The sequence below is a fragment of the Ambystoma mexicanum genome, chromosome 5q (assembly GCF_040938575.1).
Source record: "Ambystoma mexicanum isolate Mex_15411 chromosome 5q, UKY_AmexF1_1, whole genome shotgun sequence".
NCBI lineage: Eukaryota > Metazoa > Chordata > Amphibia > Caudata > Ambystomatidae > Ambystoma > Ambystoma mexicanum.
The window spans coordinates 376,718,064-376,734,970 of record NC_090933.1 but is presented as its reverse complement, the minus strand read 5'-3'; the positions used below and the strand labels follow the sequence as shown (position 1 = coordinate 376,734,970).

At 45.1% G+C, this 16,907-nt stretch overlaps 1 long non-coding RNA gene across 2 annotated transcripts; it reads left to right on the top strand.

Annotated features, from left to right (window-relative positions):
• The first annotated feature begins 13,408 nt into the window (after positions 1-13,408).
• On the top strand, positions 13,409-16,663 carry LOC138497405 (uncharacterized). 2 transcript variants are annotated; one of them, XR_011278577.1, is made up of 4 exons: positions 13,409-13,485; positions 14,654-14,770; positions 15,209-15,387; positions 15,584-16,663. It is a non-coding gene; the product is annotated as an uncharacterized lncRNA (long non-coding RNA). The 2 variants fall into 2 exon arrangements; XR_011278576.1 differs by lacking the exon at positions 13,409-13,485 and having other exon boundaries at positions 14,372-14,770.
• The last annotated feature ends 244 nt before the right edge of the window (positions 16,664-16,907 follow it).

Sequence of the window (16,907 nt, the reverse complement as noted above, 5' to 3'; positions counted from 1 at the left end):
CCAAAAAATTGTCAAAACTATGCGAGAATGTAGCGGAATTACAGCATCTAATGGTAGAAATAAGGGGGAAACAGACACCGCCCACAAGGGAACCTGGGGCCCCAAGCCCCACCACCGCAATAGAACCTACAATAACGGTTGTCAACCCACCCGTAACACCACCTATAGCAATCCCGCCACAACAAGCACAGCAGTGGCCAATAGCACCCACAGCTATAAATGCAACAGCCTCTACAACTCCAGCAACTGATCCAACAGGTGCCCTAAAAGCATGGACAACCCCAGGCACAGACAACACGGGCGCGACAGGGACACCCGGCAGCAATACAACTGACATTGTAACAATCTGTAATGCACAATTAGACCCAAAAATGAAATCCTTCCAAACAGAGATATTAAATAGATACAAAAGGTGCCTGGCATGGAACATTGATACCACAATCAAAGAAGCCATATGGGCCAAAGAATTTATAGAAATCTTTTCCCTAATAGAAGCCCAGCGCAAAGAGAAAGATGCTTTCAGAGACCCTAAAAAAATAGAAGAAAAAGCTATTGCCAGAATCGCCCAGGTCGAACAAAACTGGGACAACTGGTTACAGTCTTTTGCCATCTTAGCAACAATATACGAAGAAACATTCCCCTTGGATGGCAGGAAGATCTGGGCATACGTTGATAAAATAAGGGAAGTAAAAGTAACACAGAGGGGGAAGACATGGCTTGCATACGACATTAGATTTAGGAGGAGCATGTCAGAAAGGCCGGCCATTGAGTGGGATTAAGTCCAGAACGATTTATACACCCTCACGCCGAACTTCCCCAGGAAGAAGATACCATGCAGTCTTCTTCCAAAAATAGCAAAAATTCACAAGGAAGCAAATCCCATGACAATGATGAATCCAAAAAAGGGGAGCAGCCCTTTCGGAAGAACCAGCCCTGGGCAGCTAAGAATAATGCCCACAGACAGAACAAACAGCAGGCTGTCAAATCCAACATCCCATGCAGACATTTTGGGAAAAACCAGTGTACATGGGGCAAAGAATGCTGGTACAAACACACCTGCACAAACTGCAACGGCGACCATGCAGCAAGCAACTGCACCAGATTACCAGCCAAGAAAGAATGATATCCCAATTTTAGAACCAGGACGAACGCCCATCAATCTGGGCAATTTTAGGGACGCCCTAAACAGCTACCCAGACAGGGAAACCAGCAGTTTACTATGGCAGGGTTTCACCAAAGGTTTTTTCATCCCTTTTGAGGGCACTGGGTCACAATACATCCCAATGATCCTAAAATCAGCCAGGGACAACCCCCAGATAGTAGAAACCAAAATCAAGAAAGAACTGCAACTGGGAAGTGTAGCAGGTTCCTGGGACTTCATGCCTTTAAAAGACTATTTATTATCTCCAGTAGGCCTGGTTCCCAAGAAAGAACCCGGAAAAATGAGACTAATTCATCACCTCTCCTACCCTAAAGGCCAGTCTTTAAACGACGACATCCCACACACAGAATCTGCGGTATCTTACACGCATTTTCAAGAGGCGGTAAGGCTCATACAAGAGTGCGGAAGAAACGCTTTGATGGCCAAGCTGGACATCGAATCTGCTTTCAGACTCTTGCCAGTCCACCCAGAGTTACAGCAGTGGCTAGGTTTCACTTTTAACAACAAATTCTACGTAGATAGATGCCCCACCATGGGGTACGCAGTATCCTGTGCACTATTTGAACAATTCAGTTCCTTTTTTCAATGGGCTTTCCTAAAATAGAGACCAGGGACAAAAATAGTGCACTACCTAGACGATTTCATGGTCATAGGGCCACCAAACTCCGAGGAATGCGGCCGGGCTTTAGCAAAACTAGAGCACATGGCCGCACAGTGGGGAGTTCCCCTAGCGAAGGAAAAAACCACCAAACTAGACATAAACATAATTTTTCTGGGCATCGAAATAGACTCAGCAAAGGGACTCTGCAGAATCCCCAAAACAAAAATATCCGAACTCCTGGCAAAAATACAAAACCTGATAATGAGAGAAAAGGGGACTGTAAAGGAAATACAATCCTTGGCAGGCAGCCTCAATTTTGCATCCTAAATAATACCTCAAGGAAGGATGTTTGCCAGAAGCTTGGAGTTCAAAATCAAATCACTCACCAAACCAAACTTACATATATGGCTAGGCAGAGAGGTGAAACAAGACCTGGAAACATGGGGAAAATTCCTCAGAGATTTCAACAGGGTTTTACTTTGGTGAACACCATTTAAATACCCGGTCAAACAGGGTCCTATACACCGACGCAGCTGGGAGCAAGGGGTTTGGAGCCATACTAGATTCCGAATGGGTGGCAGGACACTGGCCCAATTCATGGAAAACAGCAGGGTGGACAAGAAACATCACCCTACTAGAAATATTCCCCATCTGGCTAACATTACACATCTGGGGCAGGCGACTAGCGAATACAGAACTTTTGATCTGGTGCGATAACATGGCTGTAGTGGGCTCCATAAACAGAAGGTCTACGAAATGCCCTCTAGTACTAAAAGTATTACGAGCCATTACAACAGTCACACTACAAGTAAACGTTGTACTCAAAGCGAAGCACATTTCAGGGGCAGATAATAACATGGCTGATGCCTTATCTCGTTTCCAGTGGACAAGATTCCGAGAGCTAGCGCCGCGCGCCCAAGAACAGATGACGCCAATACCAGCAGAATGCTGGACATTAATGGGAAGACAAGAATAACGGCATCAACGCCAACGCCAGAGAGCACAGGCCGGGATGCCCAACGAAAACCAGGCACCTCTAAAACAGGTGCCAACAACACATTGGCATCAACGCCGGCACCAGAGAGTGCAGGCCGGGAGGACCAATACAAAGCAGGCACCTCTAAAAGGGGTGGCAGCAACACATTGGCATCAACGCCAGCGCCAGAGAGCCTGGGCCGGGATGCCCAACAAGAATCAGGCACATCAACAACTGGTGCCAACAACCTCACAGGCTTCCTAACAGAGATGGCAGAGAGGGCGGTGGCAAGCACCACTGCAACGCAGTACAGTTAGTGTTTGCAAACAGTATTTAAAGCCACAGGTGTAAACCACGTAGAACTTATAACGATTAAAGATATAGAAGTATTTTTAAAATGGGCCCAGGGAACAAGGTTTCAAAAGGGATTGGGCAAAAAGACACCAGGTGGCAATTTCATACTTTACAAAAATTCAGGGCGATTCAGACCCCACCCAGAACGCCCTCATCTCTTACGCAATGAAGGGATGGGGCAGAATAGAGTGTCCAAGTTGATTTCAGCAAACTGGTGCAGATAGCAAGCTATTTGGAAGCCATATGTTGGCACCCGTAGGAGATAACGTTATTTAAAACAGCTTTTTTCCTAGCCTACTTCGGAGCTTTCCCGGTGGGAGAACTCATTTCTTCCAGCATAGACATATCCAGAAGAAAACTGAACAGGACGATAGAGAGATTCTGTATGACAAGAGGACTGGGTTTCATAAAACACCCAGCCATTACACTAGGCAACCCAGACCTTTTTCTCCATGACGGCACCCATCTGTCTAGCCAGGGCATGGAGCATTTCTTTCGGGAAATCAATACAACTCTTGCTCACAGGGACTGTCTCTAGGGCATACTCTTGCGGAAACACAGTCAGCCGGGAACCTGCCCGTGTGTGACGGCACAGGTCCGAGGGGGTAACCTCAGGACCCGGTGCCCAAAAGTATGATACCATCATGATATGTGATATTGTTATTGTCATAACCCATATCTGTACAATAAAATCCTACGGCCTTTTTATTGCCAACACTTGAAACAAGTTGTGAGCTTATCATTATGGGTGAGGGTTTGGGGTTCGGCCATTACTAATGCATGCATATGGGTTCAGCAGTTATGGGCAATGCTGCATGGGCATCCCGCAAGCGAGGCAGGGTAACTGCTGTTACCATCGGCAGCTGGGAGAGGGGCAGCTCCAACCCCCCGCGCCTGCTCCTCTCCTTCCCCCCAGCTACAGAGACACGCAGTCTCGGCAGCACAAAAGCCACGGAAGGGCAAGGTGCGAACAGTCAGCGCACCCTTCCTTCAAACAGCAAGGTGCTAAGCGCCATAAGGAAACAACCATCAGGCAGGGCCCAGGTTCAAAGATCTGCCCCCACCAGGGGGTCAGACAGTCAGCTATCCGGCCGGGGGCTGCGACAACAGCGGCCACCACCACATACACAACAAAGTCCCAGGGCCTCCCTGGGTCCTATAAATGAGAGCAGCATGCTCAGAGTAAACACAATCTGTTTGTCGACCCTGAACGGGGACCCAAGCAAACAGGAGGTTCACTGTTTACTCAGTGTCTTCCAAATCTTCTTGCTTCTTTACCACAGAACCCACCCACCCTACAAAAGGGGAGAAGAACAAAAAGAAGTACAAGGCACTGTACGGTGCCCACAACAAGTCGTGGGACACAAGAAGGCGGCACGGGTCCGAGGTGGTAACCTCAGGACCCGGTGCCCAAAAGTATGATACTATCATGATATGTGATATTGTTATTGTCATAACCCATATCTGTACAATAAAATCCTACGGCCTATTTATTGCCAACACTTGAAACAAGTTGTGAGCTTATCATTATGGGTGAGGGTTTGGGGTTCGGCCATTACTAATGCATGCATATGGGTTCAGCAGTTATGTAACTGTGGGCCTCATTATAAGTTTGCCAGTATCCCGCTGGAAAATCCCAGTGGGTTACCGGCAAACGGATCTACCGTTACCGGCACCTGATATCCCAGTATTACTCGGATATTATAGGTGCCAGCAATAGAGGTCATTCCCCATTCTGTGGACTGTCATAGGACTTCATGGGGTGAATCGCCGCTTTTACCGGCATCGGTATTACCTTTTGGAGCGGTAATACCAGCTGTTTTTTGCCTGTGGAGGCCTGATTTACCTCCAGCTACTGGCTGGAGGTAAATCAGTCAACCCCCACCGGCAAACTTGTAGTTTGGCGGTGTGGGAAAAGTTGTGATACCGTATAACGGAATTACAGCCACTTTTGCCACCACATTTCCCACACCTTCAAACTTAAATGAGGCCCTAGATCTTCAGTTCATCAAAGAAAACATGTATTTCAACTTTCTCAATTAACAATAAATACACATACACAATGGCAACCATTGATTAGACATTGAATCATGTTTAAAATCTTCTCCCTCCAGACTTTTGATATATTGTAGGAGTTATCAAATATTCAGTTAAGTAGGGTGCTGAGATTCTGCCGCTGGGTATGAGTGAATATCGGAAAAAACTCAAGGAGTTTTAGCAGGGGCCTTAGGAATTGAAATAACAACCCACTGTTTCCAGGAAGTGTTTTGCATTGGTAGACCTTTGTGAGAAATACTATACTTTCCCTGACATCTTTTACTATTCATAGGGTCATAGCTGTGAACAGACATCTGTACAATATTAGTCCCTCTCCAAAGGTCCAGTAGGCTCTAAATGGGTGGTATCTTAAGAAGCTGCTACACAGTTTCTTCACATGCACGCATGAAGGTGCATGGAACGTATTTGAAATGTGGCCATTTCGCCTCCTCAGCTGTTGGTTTGTCTTTGGGCTGTGTACAGCAGAAGTATACATGTTCACACGATATGGATGACAGTGAATATGTAGATCACTCACTGAGCCTGTAATCAGTTTAGGAATAACCTCGGACAGCACTTTTTAACCAGAAAACATATGTAGAATGTGTCTGTTAAGCAGAGTGAGATGCAGCGTTGCGAAAAATGAACCTTCACTGAGTGTTTAAAAAAAAAAAAAAACACAGGCGAGTGCCCCTTCGCAGATATCATTCTGTCGCAGTGATACATACTGTGTGGATTGTGCAGTGCTGCCAATTGCAAAAAGGCAAATTACCAAAATACTGAAGAATGTGTCCTCACTGCATACTTTCAATTTACTGGAGGTGATCAGTAGCTGCCACCAAACAAATGTGGGATACCGCGTTATCACATAACCCACATGTAATCATGGGAAAGTGTTTTTTTTTTTTGGTACCTATAGGGGCTCTACCCTCGTCTCAGAAACCTACGTATGTGTATACCAATCACAGTATTGTGTCAATTGTATGCTGGTCGCACGTTATAACCACTGGTGGTGTCTATGGTGCAAATGGATATTGCACAAATGCACGTGTTCTATACTTGCAGTATTCATCTCTGGCTGTAATGCGCATCCTTCTTTTTTGGTGCTAGACAACACCTTGACGCCACATCCGAATGCTATACAAAGTACAAAGGAGCATAGAGAGGAGAGCAAGAGTTGACACTATTTTAATTGGTGTCCCCTTCCAGCAGTGACAGGGCCACTGAGGCAGCACATACAATCAGAGAGATCAAGGGAGGAGCAGCCATGTGAGAGGCTGGCCAGGTTGATGAAATTTGTTGGCTAGAACTGTCCCCCTATTCCCTGTCACATTTCTGAGAACATATTTGTGTACAACCCAGAAGTGCCGCAACACGTGTTGCCTGCTTTGATTTGATAGTAAACTTGCGTTGTTGTAGGCTGCACTATGTCCGTGGTTTGTGTTCATGCCGACAGTGTTTAGGAAGTCAAGGTGGTGATGTAATAATAATGTCGTCCCAGGTCTAAAAGGATGACTTTAGAGATCATCCTGGAGTCATCCGATGATCATCAAACTACATTAGAAGTCATTCCCACATCATCAGAAGTCATCAGGCTGTTAAAGTCATCAGCTATGTCTCAGAATGGTGGGTGATGATTTGGGGATGAGCTTAGGATGACTTGCTGATGATGCCAACATCATCCCTATTTTAGGAAACTCTTTGTTCCTGATGACTTTAGGATGACTTGCTGATTACTTCGAGAGCATCACCATGATGATTTCGGGATGATTCTGGGACGACCTGCCGATTACTTCAGGAGCATCAACAGATGATTCTGGGATGACCTGCTGATTACTTGAAGGGCAAAAACATGTTTGTCCCTGATGATGTGGGGATGATTCTGGGATGACCTACTGATTACTTCAAGAGTCATTCAGCTTTTGCTTAGTTGCACTTGTGCTGAATGATTTTCAAATGCTTTGCTAAGCACACCTTTTTGACTAAGCTGGCGAAAATGGAAGCCACAGGCCTTAACATAGCATGCACCCCCTGGGTGAGAATCCTTTGCTATCACAGTCAAAAGCAAGCACCCAGCACCCTCAAAAGCCCCAATGTGTCATGGGTAAAGACCATGTTGAGCAAAAATGGTGAGAATCCTTTGCCATCACAGTCAAAAGCAAGCAGCCGGCACCCTCAAAAGCCCCAATGTGTCATGGGTAAAGACCATGTTGAGCAAAAATGGTGAGAATCCTTTGCCATCACAGTCAAAAGCAAGCAGCCGGCACCCTCAAAATCCCCAATGTAGCAAGGGTAAAGCTGGAGACCATGTTGGGCAAAAATGGAAGCCACAGGCCTAAACATAGCATGCCCCCTGGGTGAGAATCCTTTGCCATCCCAGTCAAAAGCAGGCACCAAGCTATTCTATGTTCGTTGTGGAACAAACTCAAACTTCACCATGCCAGAATAACGCATTTATTTAAGAATACTTTCCTCCCATTGTATTACAACTGGCATATACAGCATTGCCCTTACCTGATAGCAAATTGTCCACCATCGGGACTAAAAAACCCCACACATGAACCTAGAATGTCCCTTTGTGTGGTTCCCTTCACTGGAAATGGAGATTTCAGGACCCTAGGGGAGACAAGGAAACATTTGGAGCAATATCATGACTGAGGCCTTTTTAGAATTGCCTTCCCTGCAAAACAAATTACTCCCAGGGACCTCAAATGTTGTCGGACTAGGGACAGCAAGATCAACATGATATTCCCATGATAAGACGCTTTAGGGAAGTGGTGAAATCACTGTGGTCCAGTCTTGCAATTGAAGTATTTAACCACATATCTTCCCAGCTACAGTTTGAGGACATGTTTGGGTTTTGATGGAGATGGCTTAAAAAGTAATCAAATCACATAATAAACCAAGCTGATAAACATAACCTTTGTGATAATAGGGTCACCTACTTTTAGTCATTGTTTGATAGAGGCGTGCAGCTGGTTAATAAAGAGGATTTCATTTAACTGTGCTGTTCATAGCGGCCTCCCCTTGCAACCTGTTTTGTGCTTCGTGCCCTCTGTTGTTCTCATACCATGTACTGTACCGTGAAATGTAACCTGTGCTGGGTCTACAGACTCTCTGTAACGTTGGTTGCAGTTATTTAGCATTTTAATCTGGTTAAACATTTTGCAGAGTTTAGGTTTTTATTTATTTTGCATTTTATTGGTGAAAATTACAAGTCCAACTGCACTTAACTAATTTCTCCAGCAAATAATGCCTAGTTGCTAAGATTCAGGGTATATCAATTTGCAGCAATGGGTAGAAGAAATGGCTAACAGCTCAGCAATCCCATCTCCCATCGCGCCACCTGACTTGCTGGATGGTGGCCGCCAGTCTGCCACCAGGTACAGCTGTATACCTCCTCTGTGCCCCTCTGTATAACACCCCTGGCTGTATATCTGTTCTGTTGTTACCTCTAAAAAGTGCTCTGTTATGCATCTGTATTGTTGTATACCTCTGTAAAGTGCTTTGCTGTTTCTCGAAGCTCGGTCAGCGTTTAATAAATTCAATAATAATCAAACAGAATGTAGTCAGACTGCACTCTGTTCAAATGAAATTGGTATGCATTAAATTTGAAAGAATGTTTTGATTTAAAAAATAGAAGACTATACAAATCTCATAATACAGTTACAGTTCATTTTCCTTTCATAAAACATATTTGGCTGAAGTTAATAAGTTCCAGGAGTTGAGAGGCCCATTGCAGTAAAAGAGGTACAGGTACAAATCACATGATAAATCATGTTGACCAACATATCCTTGTAGAAATATGTGTAACACAAAAAAGAAAAAGTGCAATTTGAGTTGCCCCACCCCATCCTCCTCCCCATTGCTTGCTTTTAAAGTGGTGGATTGCTTTTGGATTGTTTTCAACTTGTTTCTCAATAAAAAACAATCCAGAAACAATACACATTTTTACTGCATTTATTTTGCATTATTTTACAAGCAAGTATACATTGTAAGATTTATTTTTGATTTTTTCCAACTTGTATCTCTGTAAAAACAATCCAGTAACATAGGCACACATATTTATGGCATTTAAATGTTGGAAAAATAAAACTTCTCGGCATGGCCTTAGTGGTGGCTAGATGCTTGGTGGCCAGAACCTGGGGGAAGGCCAATCCCCCCACCTTTGCAAGATGACTGGAAAGCATGGACCTGTGTGAGCGCAGGGAGACTATGTTTGCCTCATCACACCTAAGCACAAGTCGCCCATTTGACTACTGGCCACCTTTCAGGCAATACCAATTGGAAAAAGCGCAAGAGGCGCAGAAGCCTGACTCTTCCCCGGGACACCCACCTGGGTGATACATATTTGGAGGTAAGATTCAAACCTATATGGGAAGGTCACCATAACCGATGGCTCGAATAATCTGTAAACCGGCTGGGATAATGTGCATGGAACTTGGGTGATCGTCACTAATGATGGTTGTGAAATGTGAGTTCTTTTGTTGGGGGGCGGTGGAGCTGGTGGGACATTGTTGGGAGAGTTTAGTGCCCACTTGGGCACCTGTTTATTATTGTAAAACAATACAAGAAAGTTTTATTTAAAAAAAAAAAAAACAGGCACCAAGCTATTCTTTGTTAGTGGTGGAACAAACTCAAACTTCACCCTGCTGGAAAAACGCCTTCATTTAAGAATATACTTTCCTCCCATTGTATTACAACAGGCATATGCAGCATTGCCTTACCTTATAGCAAATTGTCCACCATCGGAACTGAAAAACCTCATACATGAACCCAGAATGTCCCCTTGTGTGGTTCCCTGCACTGGAAAGGGAGATATTAGGACCCCAGGGGAGACAAGGAAACATTTGGAGCAATACCATGACTGAGGCCTTTTTAGAAGTGCATTCCCTGCAAATAAATTAAATCACTCCCAGGGACCTCAAATGTTGTCAGACTAGGGACAGCAAGATCAAAATGATTTTCCCATGATAAGCGCTTTAGGGAAGTGGTGAAATCACTGGAGTCCAGTCTTGCAGTTGAAGTACTTAACCACATATCTTACCAGCTACAGTTTGTGGACATGTTTGGGTTTTGATGGAGATGACTTAAAACGTATGGAAATCACATGATAAACCAGCTGACAAACATAACCTTTGTGATAATGTCTCCTACTTTTAGTCATTGTTTGACAGAGGCGTGCAGCTGGTTAATAAAGAGGATTTCATTTAACTGTGCTTTTCATAACAAAGTGTGTTTTTAAAGAAAGTGAGTTTCTGAGGAGAGTGGGGTTGCTGGGGGAGCAGCAGATTATAGTAAAATATTTGTATTTTTAAACACACTGTGTTCTATGTATAGTTATGCTATTCTGTTAAATGTCTTACTTTTGAGACATGTGAATATCGAAAAGCAATGTGGGGCTGGTAGATAAAGAGGGGGTAGGGTGGCTGGGTGGGGGTAGAGAAAGTAGAGGTAGTGTGAGTGGGGGTAGTGTAGGGTCACTGAAGGGTCATCACTTTACCTTTCACCACATTTGACCCCACCCCGAAGTGACATCACAGGAAGCGAATGAACACGACCTTTCACCCGTTGACAAAACACGAAGTGGCATCGCATAGCATTGTTCCTAAGTACACTACGAAAAATATGGTTACACTATCACTGTAATGTGATATACATTTCATACAAGAATGGATCAGCATATGCATCATTAATATCAGTGTGTATAGGCCCATATCACCAAATTACTGAGAATGCAAGCAGATGGCCAAGGCCAAATGATAATGATATGTTAATATATAGCACTTTCACTTAAGTGCTTTATATACAACAAAACACACCCAACCTGTGTTTGTATGCATTTATCAACCTCAGAAGTATGACAGGCTGAGTTGGCCTTGCCGGGATTCGAACCTGCAACTTGCAGATCACACACATAACGCAGCAGCAAGCGCTCAACCTCTTGAGTTATCTTCCCGGCTATTGCTAGCTTGCCAGCTATCGTAAAATCAGCAATTACATGTCTGAATGTTCTCAAAGTCAGAAAGCAAATTAAACTCAGTAGTGGATACCATTAAACTGGTAACTGAGATTTAACGCTTGGCCATTTCATCGGCAGGTCTGGTGCAAAGTTGGCCACATGTCAATCCTGCGTGTATCTAGTTTTCAGGCTTCAGAGGTTGGCAAAATACATACCATTGGGAGGGTTCAGAACTGTGTATTAAAGAATTTAGAGTAGCGCAGGGAAAGCAGTGCGTTCACACCTCATCCCATACTCTGTCTGTTAGGAGTGAAGCCTAACAGACAGAGTATGGGATGTTTTAATGTTTTAATTATTAATAACATATGGGTTACATGTACTGTATTGCATTGTTAATGTATTTTTGTATTTTATTGTTTGGTGTGTTAAAGATTTACTTAACCACAACAGTATGAATAAAAATAAATAAATAATTGTTGATTGACACTGAATATTGGAGCTGATTGGTCATAATTTGATTGGGCTATGTTTGTGCTATTTTCCTGGGTCCGTTGGGCTACACAAAGGCTTCCGTTTCTGGAAGTCAAGTGCAGCAATGGCGGATAAAGAGAATTTGACCTGCATGATCCGTCCGTGTGGTTTGAGCAAATTAAGCCACAGTAAGGTAAGGAGGCAGTACATTTGTGGGCATTTTTGGGCTTATTTAATTCTAAGGCATTCGGTTGGCATGCTGGGGATCTGCGTGTCTCTCAGGACACATTAATTTGATTTACAAGGCGAGCCGTGAGCTGCCTTTGTTCAAAAGCATCCTGTCCCAATCAGCACGGCAAAGTCTGTGTCCCCTATCTACCAGAGCTGCTGCTATGCCAAAGCAGGCCTTTAAGTAGATGCCCTTTTCACCCCAATTCACTTTTGTTTACTCGCCCTCCGCTCCCCATTCAATGTCAGTCGCTATGTGAATGCACTTCGAGGAAAGTTTATAGGCGCCGCCATTGCTGCCTACCCTTTGCCGCCCTGAAAATAATTCCTTTCTCCATCCCCTTGCGACGCACGCAATGAAGCCCTACCTGCGTGAAATCTGGATGTCCTGCAGGCAAAGGGGATATGGGACGCTAATGTTTCATAACAAATTCAAATAAAACTTGTGTTCTTCTCGACAGAGTTCGTGTGCATGTGCGGAGTCTTTCTTCTCGCACCCCTACCGATCAGGCTGTGTAAAAGATGCCAACTGAGAACAAAATACACCGGTCCCCAGTTCCCTGATGCCACTGGAATCAACAGGGATTTTCTGCACACCAGAAACTATACGTGTCACTGGAATATAAAGCGGGTATAGCATTAGCGATCATTAGGGTTGTTTACCAGGGCAATTTGGGTTCAAAATTCTATGTTGGCAGGCCAGCTGTCTCTCGCTCGCACACAGTGCACGCACGCACGCTGTATTATTCAGGGCAAACCCACAGTTGTTTCGGCGCCATGTGAAGGATTCGGAAGTAAAGAATTATTATGTACCCGTTAGAAAGTAATTTTTTACATGTTATGGAACAATTTGAACAATACAATTACAGTATCAAATTGGTAAGAAAACAATTCATGCCCATTTCGGTTGTACTTAATGGGCATTTCAAAGAAATGATAAAGATACCAAGGCAGCTTGAAGGAAAAGTTATATGTATAACGTGTGGTCTCTGTTGCCATGATTGCAGACAAGCCCTGGTAAATGTCATGTATTCATCGGTGCAACCCCAGCGTATCCTGGAATGTGGTTACTATGTCATCACGCGAGACTCAGGGCATCACTCCATCCCTACCATGATGGCTGCATTACTCGCAGCTGTGCAGGTAAATAACAGACCCCCCCTCCTCTTGGAAGCCTGGCACAGGGTGTAAGGGCAGCAAAATGGGGTGCTAGCTTGCGACCACGGACGAATGTAACAGGTGGGAAATCCGCTGTTATTTCATTTGGTTCTCTCTCTGTGTTTTACTTTTTGCACAACAAAAGGAAGCCCGCCTGGAAGGGGTATGGTTGATGCGGTAGACTCAGGTAGCTGGGGGAGGTGCAGGGGGGGCTGTGTTGGAGCTGCAGGCGAACTATTAGTTCCGGATGTAGTAACATCCTGCTCTGAGAAGGGGAGGGGGGGGAGTAAGACCCAATTCAGACGTTCGGCTGTGCTCCTGTTTGCAGCCTTGCCTGACTATAAACTTTTGGTGCTCTGCTTTCAATTCTGTGCCTTTGCGTCATTATGCGCGTGCAGCTAGGCTCAGACTGCACTCTCTAGGAAGGGGTTCAGCCAAGCCTGAAACTGTGTCTACTTCTTGCAGGTAGCTCGTTGGATGGAGGAGATGCTGCGGCCTCTCCTGTGATCCTCGGCCTGTTGCTGCTGTCGACCCAGGTAAGGGGTGTGCAGTCTTTGAGTCCCTAGGGCGACATGAAGGTAACACACATGTTAAATATATTTATTTGGGGATTGTACAGTGCTAATTGTCTACTGTGCGTCCTTTTATCCAGGCATCCGTGTGCCAGGCACCACTTCTGCAATTTTATGCTTCTGAAAACCGCTGGATCAAATTCGACGCCACACCCTACTTCTCTCCTCACATCTCTGACGTCTCTAAGAAGTCACACTACCAGCTGCACCTCCTCAGGGGTATTCTTCCTTTCCTCTGCTTCCCCACAGAAGCTCACTGTTTCCAGAGCTCTCTCTCTAGGCTGGACTCTATTGCAACAGCCTCTTTCTAAATCTGCCTGCTTCTACTCTCTACCCCCTGCAATTTATCCAGAACAGTACTGCAAGACTTGTCCTTGGCCTCAAGCCCAGGGATCGTATCTCTCCAGGACTGAAATCTCTGCACTGGCTCCCAGTGGCTGCAAGGATTAACTTCAAAACCCTCTGCATCGTCCACAAGGCCTTCTGGGGCCTCAACACCTTCAACTCTCTCTTCCTAAATATCTTACTTCTTGTGCTCTTCGCTCATCCGCCTCCAAATCCCTCAGGGTCAGTCTCTTTTCAAAACAACGAGTTGGTGGTAGATCTCTTTCCTCGGCTGATGCATCCCTCTGGAACAGCCTCCCTTAAACTTGAGGAGAATCATCTCTGTTCCGGAAGCACCTCAAAACCTTTCTCTTTGCTTCTGCTTTTTCTTCTCCTCTCCTCTGCTGACCTCCTGGCTGTATCCTGAACTGCACTGGCTACCTGGAGACCCTCTGATCACGGGCCCAGCCCCTCCCCCACCAGCGTCTCACACCTGCACTGCCCACCTAGCAACCCCCACACCCCTACAGTCCCCCTACCAGCCCCCTGATGTCTGCACTTACCCATGCACTTGCCACTTGCTGGCCGTCACTTACTTATTGCTATCATCTTGTACTGCACTATCCCTGCCCCCTTCCCACGCACTAGCGCGATCCGAATGTCACCTGGCTTAGTATGATTGTTGTCCACCCTCCCTTTGTTTCCCTTGACTCGTCACGCCTTGAAGCAGTTGGGGGCAGAAGGGAATTTGGTCACTGGTCATGTGTAATATTAATGTTTGTGCTACTATTTCGGTGTACTGGGATAGAATGGACTGGCATCGGAAGCTGGCCATCGGACACTGCCTGGAACTGGCTCTTCAGTGAAGAAAGAGGGGAACCGGAACCACCGAGTGCCTGATCCTGGTCCGGCATCAGCATCAGAAGTAAGCACTCCTTGAGTAAAAAGCAAGTTGGTTGACACCCCTATTAAATGTAATGCTTTATCTTCTCAGTCAATATGCCAGTGAAATCTTAGTCTTTTCCTGCCTCATCTCTCGCCTCTACCCCGGCATTCCTGTGAAGACATCTTGGGGTTGATACCCTTGTAAAGTTTGCAATTGACTATATGCCTAAGCCTACAGATCTACAATTGTATGTATTGTGCTTACAAAGCTGTTTCACCAAAGCACGATACTATGTGAATAAATAACCAGTTAGGCAGAAAAGCAGTAAGGAAACAAGATACACAGACCGCCAAAAAGAGAGCATATAATTGTGGATGTGGCTTTATTAAATATTGAAATCTGAACAATTTCCAGATCTTGATATAGTTTTTCAGGATTGAGAAATCTAATCATTTTTCTTTTCTTATATACACATAGGAACATTCGTCTCGTTACAGGCTACATGGTGAACCAAGGGAGATTGTGATGTCGGCACAAAAAGACAGATGAGCAACTCGGCCCCTACCTGCTGAAAAAAACGCTGGCACGTGAATGTAGCAAAATGGCAGAAAAGGGAAGATTAACATTGGATTGTCAGTGACAAGAAGCAATAAAAGGTACATAAATGCCATTCAGAACACATATGTTAAATATATTTATTTGAAGCTTGTACACTGCTAATTGTCTACTGCACTTCCTTTCATCCAGGCATCTCTGTGCCAGGCACTTCTTCAGCAAAGTTATGTTTGTTAAGCATCTTTTTCCAGCTCTTTTCAAACAATTTCTACAGAATGATTCCTTTTTGCATTTCAGAATGTATCCATTAAAGCAACAGAAATGGGCTTTGGAGAACACTCTGCTGTTGAATACCGAAAAGCACTGCCGAACACAATTGGGATCTACTGTCTGAAGCAGAAGGCACCTGACTTGTCTTTTTCTACGCAAGTCTAGTTACTATTTACAGAATGCAAAATTCATCTTATTTTTCAAAACATTTAGTTATTGTATTATAAAATGCTAACTGGGTTGGTTCAGGGGAACTCCATTGCTGCCTGTACTTGTCTGGGGCCCCCCGGCCCTCTTGCTTCCTGCGTTGTGGCTGAGTCCCCGCCACCCCTTGCTACCTCACATGGTTTTGTGCCCTCCCCTCTCTTACTCTCTTGCTCCGTGGGCCGGTGTCCCTCCCTTGGCGTCCTGGGCTGGGTCTGCGTCTTCCCTCTCCTCTGCTCCCAAGGGTAATCAAGGGCCGCCCCAACACTTGCTTGATCCCTGGGATGAGTCTGCACCACCATCTTGTTTAATCTCTGGGTTGTGTGCACACCTCCGTTTTCCTCCCTGGGATGCGACGTGCCCCCCAACTCCCTGGTCTGTGCCTGTGCCCCCCCTTGCTCCATGGGATGGTTCTGGGTCACCATCTGACTCCCCTGGACTTACCCTAGGTCCACATCAGAATCCTTCGCTCCCCAGCTTGCTCTGGTTCCCCATTTGACTCACTGGCTTGTTCTGGGTCCCTAACAAACTTCCTTACTTGCTGGGCTGTGTCTGGGTACCCATCTGGCTCCCTGCGCTGGTTCCGGGTCCCTCCTTCACCCTTGCTCCCTGGGCTTGCCCTGGGTCTCAATTTGACTCATTGCCTGGTTCTGGCTCCCCACCTAACTTCCTTGAAAGCTGTGCTGAGTCTGGGTACCTGCTTCACAATTGCTCTGTGAGCTTGGTCCGTACCTGACTTCTTGCTTACTGGGTATATCCGGGTTCGACTCCCTGGCTGGTATTGTTTTTTTTTTAAATCCATACATGTGCACTAATTGTAAAGTACCCAGTTCTGGGATTTCTACAGTCATGCTTGTGTATATCTGCCCATTTTCAGGTTGAACCTCATTGTGCCTCTTTTAATAAATGCAATTGAATTAAAAGCAGGTGTGTTCTTTTTTAAAAATAGATGATATCCCATTAGCCTTGTTCGACTGTCATATCATTTTACCCAAATGACGACTAAGACCCAGTGAGTGTAATGCCTACAAGAGGGTTTCTTTTCAGGGTTATAGTTAACATCGCTTTGGGATTTTTATAGGATTGTTGTGGGATTTCATTGCTTCTACCAGGAAGGACTTCTAGTTAACATATTTCGGGTGCATTA